The sequence below is a fragment of the Platalea leucorodia genome (genome assembly GCF_965183815.1).
Source record: "Platalea leucorodia genome assembly, chromosome: 8".
Classification (NCBI taxonomy): domain Eukaryota; kingdom Metazoa; phylum Chordata; class Aves; order Pelecaniformes; family Threskiornithidae; genus Platalea; species Platalea leucorodia.
Window position 1 is genome coordinate 20,470,288 of NC_138830.1, and position 6,000 is coordinate 20,476,287.

The following is a 6,000-nucleotide window of genomic DNA, read 5'->3' on the forward strand; positions in this document are numbered from 1 at the left end:
TTAGCCTGCACAGTGACTTTTTAGTGACACAAAGAGAAAAAGAATCTGTCCTTCTACCAATGGGAACCAAAAAGGAAGTTTTATATATACGTCTTGGTAGGCTTCCAGTACTTGCCGCTACCAAACCATGAGGACAGCTGATGTAGGGTCTAGATTAGGAATAAAAATAAGCACAGAAGATGTGCTGCCCTGCATAGTTTGGATGGCTCCAATTTTTGAAATATATATTTAAAAACCCCAACAGTTATATTTGAATACTTAAAGACCCTGGGCAAAATTTAAATGTCGTTAATGTAGACTAACTCAACAGCAGTGAAATTGGACTAGGGCAGGCTTTACCCTCAAGAAAGCTTTCAAAACCCCAGCTCCCCTGGTTATCTGTTAAGCTGAGCTGGAGATGGGAGGCTGGGTCAATAGTATTTAAATGGGCTTTGCAAAACTGTTGGGAAGAGTTACCAGCTCGGGTCCAAAACCTATTCACAAGTGCCCTTTACCACACTGATGGGGAGGGAATGGAAGAAATGAATGATTTGCTCTGAGAGCCGGATGGCCTTTGGCATCGCTCCTCTCCCCCAGCTTTCCACGCGTGCTGCCGCGGAGCTCCTCTCTCCCCGTGCGCGACCCGCCCTGGCGCCTCCCTTCCCAGGCGCTCACCTGCTCTGAGCTGGGGAAGTCAGGCCTGCATCCGTGAAAATACGTGTCATGCAAAGGAGAAACAGGCCCTGCTGGGTACATTTGCTGCGTGAAACTTTCTGGTTAAAGTCTTTATGCATGTTCCTCTGGGTATTTTCTTTAGCTTGCCTCTTGTATCGCTCTTGATTACATTCAAGAGCTAGCATCCAATATCTTTGTTTTCTAAATGGAAAATAGCTCATTACTTGTATTTTTGCCTCTGATTGCTAGTTAATGAAATTTGTTCCAGCTTTAACATCACTGCAACGAGCTATAAAGAATCATTTGTCTGGACTGCCTGGGCCGGGCTCACTTCTGCAGCTCACAGGCGGCACAGTTATCCAGGAGACTGGAAGAATGCAGTCAAGAATAATGCAAAAATGGGTAAAAGCCAAGGCTCATCAATCTTTGGTGCTGTGCTATTACATCTGTATTGTACTCTGAGCCATATAGCTCGAACATATTAGCATATGGGGCTGTTTGGTTGCTTTCTGGTGTCTTGTTCCTTTGGAAAAGTAACTACAAACTTTAAGGTGCTCGTGTCAAACGAAGAAACAGCGTAATACCAGCCTGGGGAGGCTGTGCTGTTAAACAAGGGTGTGTCTGAGGGGTCTGTGGTATATTTCTCTTCCATCCGACCAGCGCCCCTTCTGTGTGCTTTGAAAAGAGGGCCTTTCAGGTACTATTCATGTCACCTATCATCTGCTATGTAACTCAAAAAACTCCAAGGGCCCAGTTCAAGAACCCAATTTAGCAATTTAGCAGCACATCCCCAATAATATCAAACCAATAACTAGTAAATGCTGGCACTAGCTTTATTTGGCTTTCATATTGTGAGAAATTGCTGCTTTACTCTTGGAAATCATAATCCAGCTATCCTCCATTGTGGCATATTAAATATCTGGGGGTTTGTTCTTAAGAGGTGGACTCTGGATTCCTGTGGCTGTGGATCTTAATTAGACCTGTAACTGTTAAATTGCAAATCTTATTGAATATGCTGATGGTTTTACTTTCCTCTTGTCTGAGTTCTGCCCCAGCTCCATCACATCCAGCCTTGTTCAAATCAAATAGCTCTTTCTTCTAGTGAGCTTTCTCCTTGGCTACCCTTTCCCACCAAACCACCTACCACAGTTGCTCTCTTGGTGCTTTAGATGTAACATTCAGCTTCCTTGCTGCTTTTACTCCTCCGAGTAATATTTTGCAATAGTATTAATTATACAGCATGGTTAGATTTCTCATACCATTATTAACAAATACATGTTTACTCTAGCTTTCCTCATTTGAACTGAATCTGTGAGCTATATTCCGTGTGGTATCTTTGACTGAAAAATACTTGGATCCATTCTGTGCAAAGGTGAAGTTTAACATCCTTTTTTGTCGATAGGGACCAACTGTTCTACAGCTTTAGAAGGGGCACAAGCCCAGCACGGTCTCAGTTTTCAGAGGACTACAGCTCCCATGATCCCCAAGAAGAACTGAACCTGAGCTTTGACAGCGATGCCCTTTGGGAAAAGGAGGAGGTATACAAAAAATTTCCCTTGCTTAAGCACGAGAAGTAAAGTTTGTAAGTAATTAGGGAGCGCTAAATAGGGAGTAGTAAACTCTTCTGGAAGATCCAGGAGGAAATCTGTGATGGTAATATGAGAGAGGCCCAAAGGGCTGAGAGAGGCGGCTAAGGAGCTCTAAGGAAACTCTGTAGATTTGTCAAGTAGAAGGGCTATTAACCAGGAATTTGCAAATGTCCAAGCAAGGATGGCTAACGAGTTAAAAGAATGTAAGTTCTAAGGAAGAAATTTAGATTCTAGTGAAGTGGAAGCGAAAGGAAGACTGAAAGAAGGAAGTGAACAGGTTGCCCAGAGAAGTTGTGGATGTCCCATCCCTGGCAGTGTTCAAGGCCAGGCTGGATGGGGCTTTGAGCAACCTGGTGTAGTGGAAGGTGTCCCTGCCCATGGCAGGGGGGTTGCAACCAGATGATCCTTAAGGTCGCTTCCAACCCAAACCATTCTATGATTCTATGATTAAGTGCTTGCCCAGCATGTGTCCAGTGTGTGCCCGTGGGTCTTTAAAGGCACAGTGGCATGAAGGCTCCTATTCCTCCTGCACAGGGAGAAATGCTGTGATCAGGAATGAGGAAGGCGATAGGTGCTGGTTAGTTGTTAGAGCAGCTTTATTTTTTGTAATGGGCTCTACAAGGGATAAGGGCTTAGCTGGAGGATTAAAGTGACCCGTCTGTCTGTGGTAGGGTGAGTTGGTGGGATAAGAAACTCAGATACAGACTAGCTGATAGCAAGTAGTAAGAGGCAGTTGAAGGTAGCCTTGTGTTTTCTGCATCTCCACCTACAACTGTAATCTCCTTTTTGATCTCTCCTTTCGAAACTGTAGGTGTTGCTGATGATCTAACCAGCACCTGACTCGCCAGCCATTTGTCCTTGGAGGGCTGGGTAGGGACGAGTGCGGCTGCATCGTGCAATGGGGGAGTGGCTGTAACCCTGGTGAACCCCTTCAGAGGATTACCCCAAAATCTCCATAATTCTCCTTTCAGCCTTAAACCACCCCCTCCATCCAATCAACGATGAACAAACTTGAAAGGCACAGTCTGCTGAGGTGATGTGCAGAGTGGAGAAGAGCTAAGCTCTACACTACCAAGAAAACCTGAGGAATGATCCCTCTGATGCACTTTCTGATGTTTATTGTGTATTCTGTCTTCCTTGTGTATCTCTATACAATGCATTGTATATGCAGGAAGGTCCTTCCCCCACAAATCAGGACAATATAGCCAAAACAGCTAGCATTAGATGTTTAAAAAGATTCACCCCAAGGTTTAAACTGTTGGTCTGACTTCTTCTGTGGCTGATTACACTAATCCTCAGGAACAGAAAGTACCTTTCTGTAAACTAGCAATAGTAAAAAGAAAAGCCTTACTAGCCCAGACTAGCTACTGAAAATGTACGGCACCTTTTTGGTCTGTTTATAATGTACTGTGGCTATCCAATAGCTCTTACGGGTTAATTCAGGGACAATAGCAGTCTTTGTTATGGTTTTGGATTTGTGCTTGGTTTTGCACTGATATGAATGCTAGATATAATACAACTGAGATTTTGAGGGGGTTTTTAATATTAAATGTGGAGCTACATATATTTGAGATGTCCAGCAATTCCCCTTGAGATTGATTTTTCCTCTGATAATTTGTTTTGCCAAACCCAGTGTTTTCCATTCTTGACTTGGACCATCTTGGTTTCATCAAAAATGGTTCTATATAGTGTGTCTTTGAGTGAGGCGAGGGAATAAAGGTCTCTCTCTTATTTTAAGATGAATTATTTTGTTGAAAGGCTATTTTCTTTAGAATAAGAATGTGTATCTGCGCCCCTCTCTAGTTCGTTTGAACTTGTTCTGCCCCAGCTGGATGAAGCAGTTTAGTTGTAGCTACAAAGAACTTGACAAAGACTGTAAAAGCTGTCCAAGAAGCGGGCTAAATAGCTTGAGCTCAGTTCTAGGCCGCTAGCAGGATCAGAACTGGCCCGTTAGTGTGCGCAGGTCCCACGCTCCAGTGCAGATTTGTCACACACTTGGAGGAAACTGGCATTGTCCTCACAATGGACGTCGCAGAAAGCTGCCCAAATCTGGACAGGTCATCGGCCTTTTAAAAAATTGTTTGCAACTGCAGCTAACCCCTTACTGCTGTGTGTGTGCCAGCTTTGCTCCTTTTTTTCCTGACCAGGACTGCTGCATTCACTGCTGAAAGTAAGGGAAATCCAAGTCCTGGTCTTTCATGGAGCGGGGGGACAAGGGCAAGGGTGGGATGGACATGGCTGTGGAATGAGTGATGGTGGGATGATGTGTATATGCACATGTAAACCAGGAGAGAATAAGAATTACAGCTCAGAGGTGCAATGCTAACTTTGGCTGCGTGAAATAATACGGAGACAGCAAACGCACTGCGTTTTGTTTGTGTGGCCAGCAAGCATGCTGTAATTTGTTTGTGTGCATGTAACTGTTTCAAAGGGTGCAGGATCACACTGCTGCTGGAGTAATTTGTCCTCTCTGCTGCATGCCCAGCAGTGCCTGCAGCCCCTGAAGGAGCGTGCGTGCTGTGGCTTTGCTCGCCTCCTTTGTTGCTGCGTGGCTAGTTTCCCCCTTTCTTTTCTCACTTCTTTTTCCTACTCTGACGGAATAGCCTTCTGGGAAAGGGAAAGCTGAGTATTTCTGAAGCACTGCAATGCAAACAAATGAGCTCCAAATGAACCTTGACTGGGAAAATCTGTGCCACACAGCATAGCCATCACAACGTGCAATGTGCACGAGCTGCTAGAAAAGACTGCCAGGCTGGTGAGGAGCCCGAAGGACCAGGCATCCTCACGGTCCTTTGCCAGTAGCAGCATTTGTAAGTAATAAATTAAAACTAATTTGTAAATTAGTTTTAAAATGTTAATTTATTTTTGCTTGATGGGCCTATACACTGTATAAAGTAAACATCAGTTACCAGAGTATGCTGTACCACCTTTTCAAAGCCCCATACAAGTGATACCTGTAATGCAGGTGAATGGTGGTGTCCACATTTCCCTAAGGGAAAACAGAAAAGCAGTGCAACGTGCAACGGGGTATAGGGGAGATGATCCAGCATATAACTCCAGAGCTGCTGGCCATCAGATCTGTACTCTGGGCCTTCTTTTGTTAGCTGAAATAAGCAAGTACAAATGTAAAACTGGAGAGATGCGAGTTTCTAACTGAGAAGCAGAACCACCAAGCAGCTAATTGGGAGGAGGCTAGCTCCAACTTGTCCAGGTGTTCTGTCCCAACAGCTTGCCTGATGGTGTAATACATTAAAAACAACAGTAATCCTGCTGTCCAGTAACGTGTATAGGCTAGTTACTACAACCTTAACTACAGCTGAAAGCAGAGATACAGGAAGGAATACCACAGGTAAAGCCAACCCAAATCTATAGCAACAAGTCTTTCAAAGGATTGGCCATGGGGATGACAGACTCTAAGTTACATTGGCTTCCACTGCTTACCAGACATCCGTTTGCTGCCCCTAAGCCACCAGCTTCATTCCTCCTTTTGCCCTGTGGCAACATCCAGCTACCAAAAATTGTAATGCACTTTTATGTATGGAACTTGCTGGGGCTTCTAGGGCAACATGTCTTCTCTCACCTCACCTGTCAGTATGGGCATTAAAGAGAAGATATCATTGCCTGCTTCCGCACCAAAAGTGAGAGAATTGTTAACTGAGTAAGAAATATTAGACTACCTTTTGAGGCTGTTTTCCTAACATAGGCTAACACCCTCCGCTATGTGCCTTTATGCCTTGGTTCCCATGCTTTGGGGATA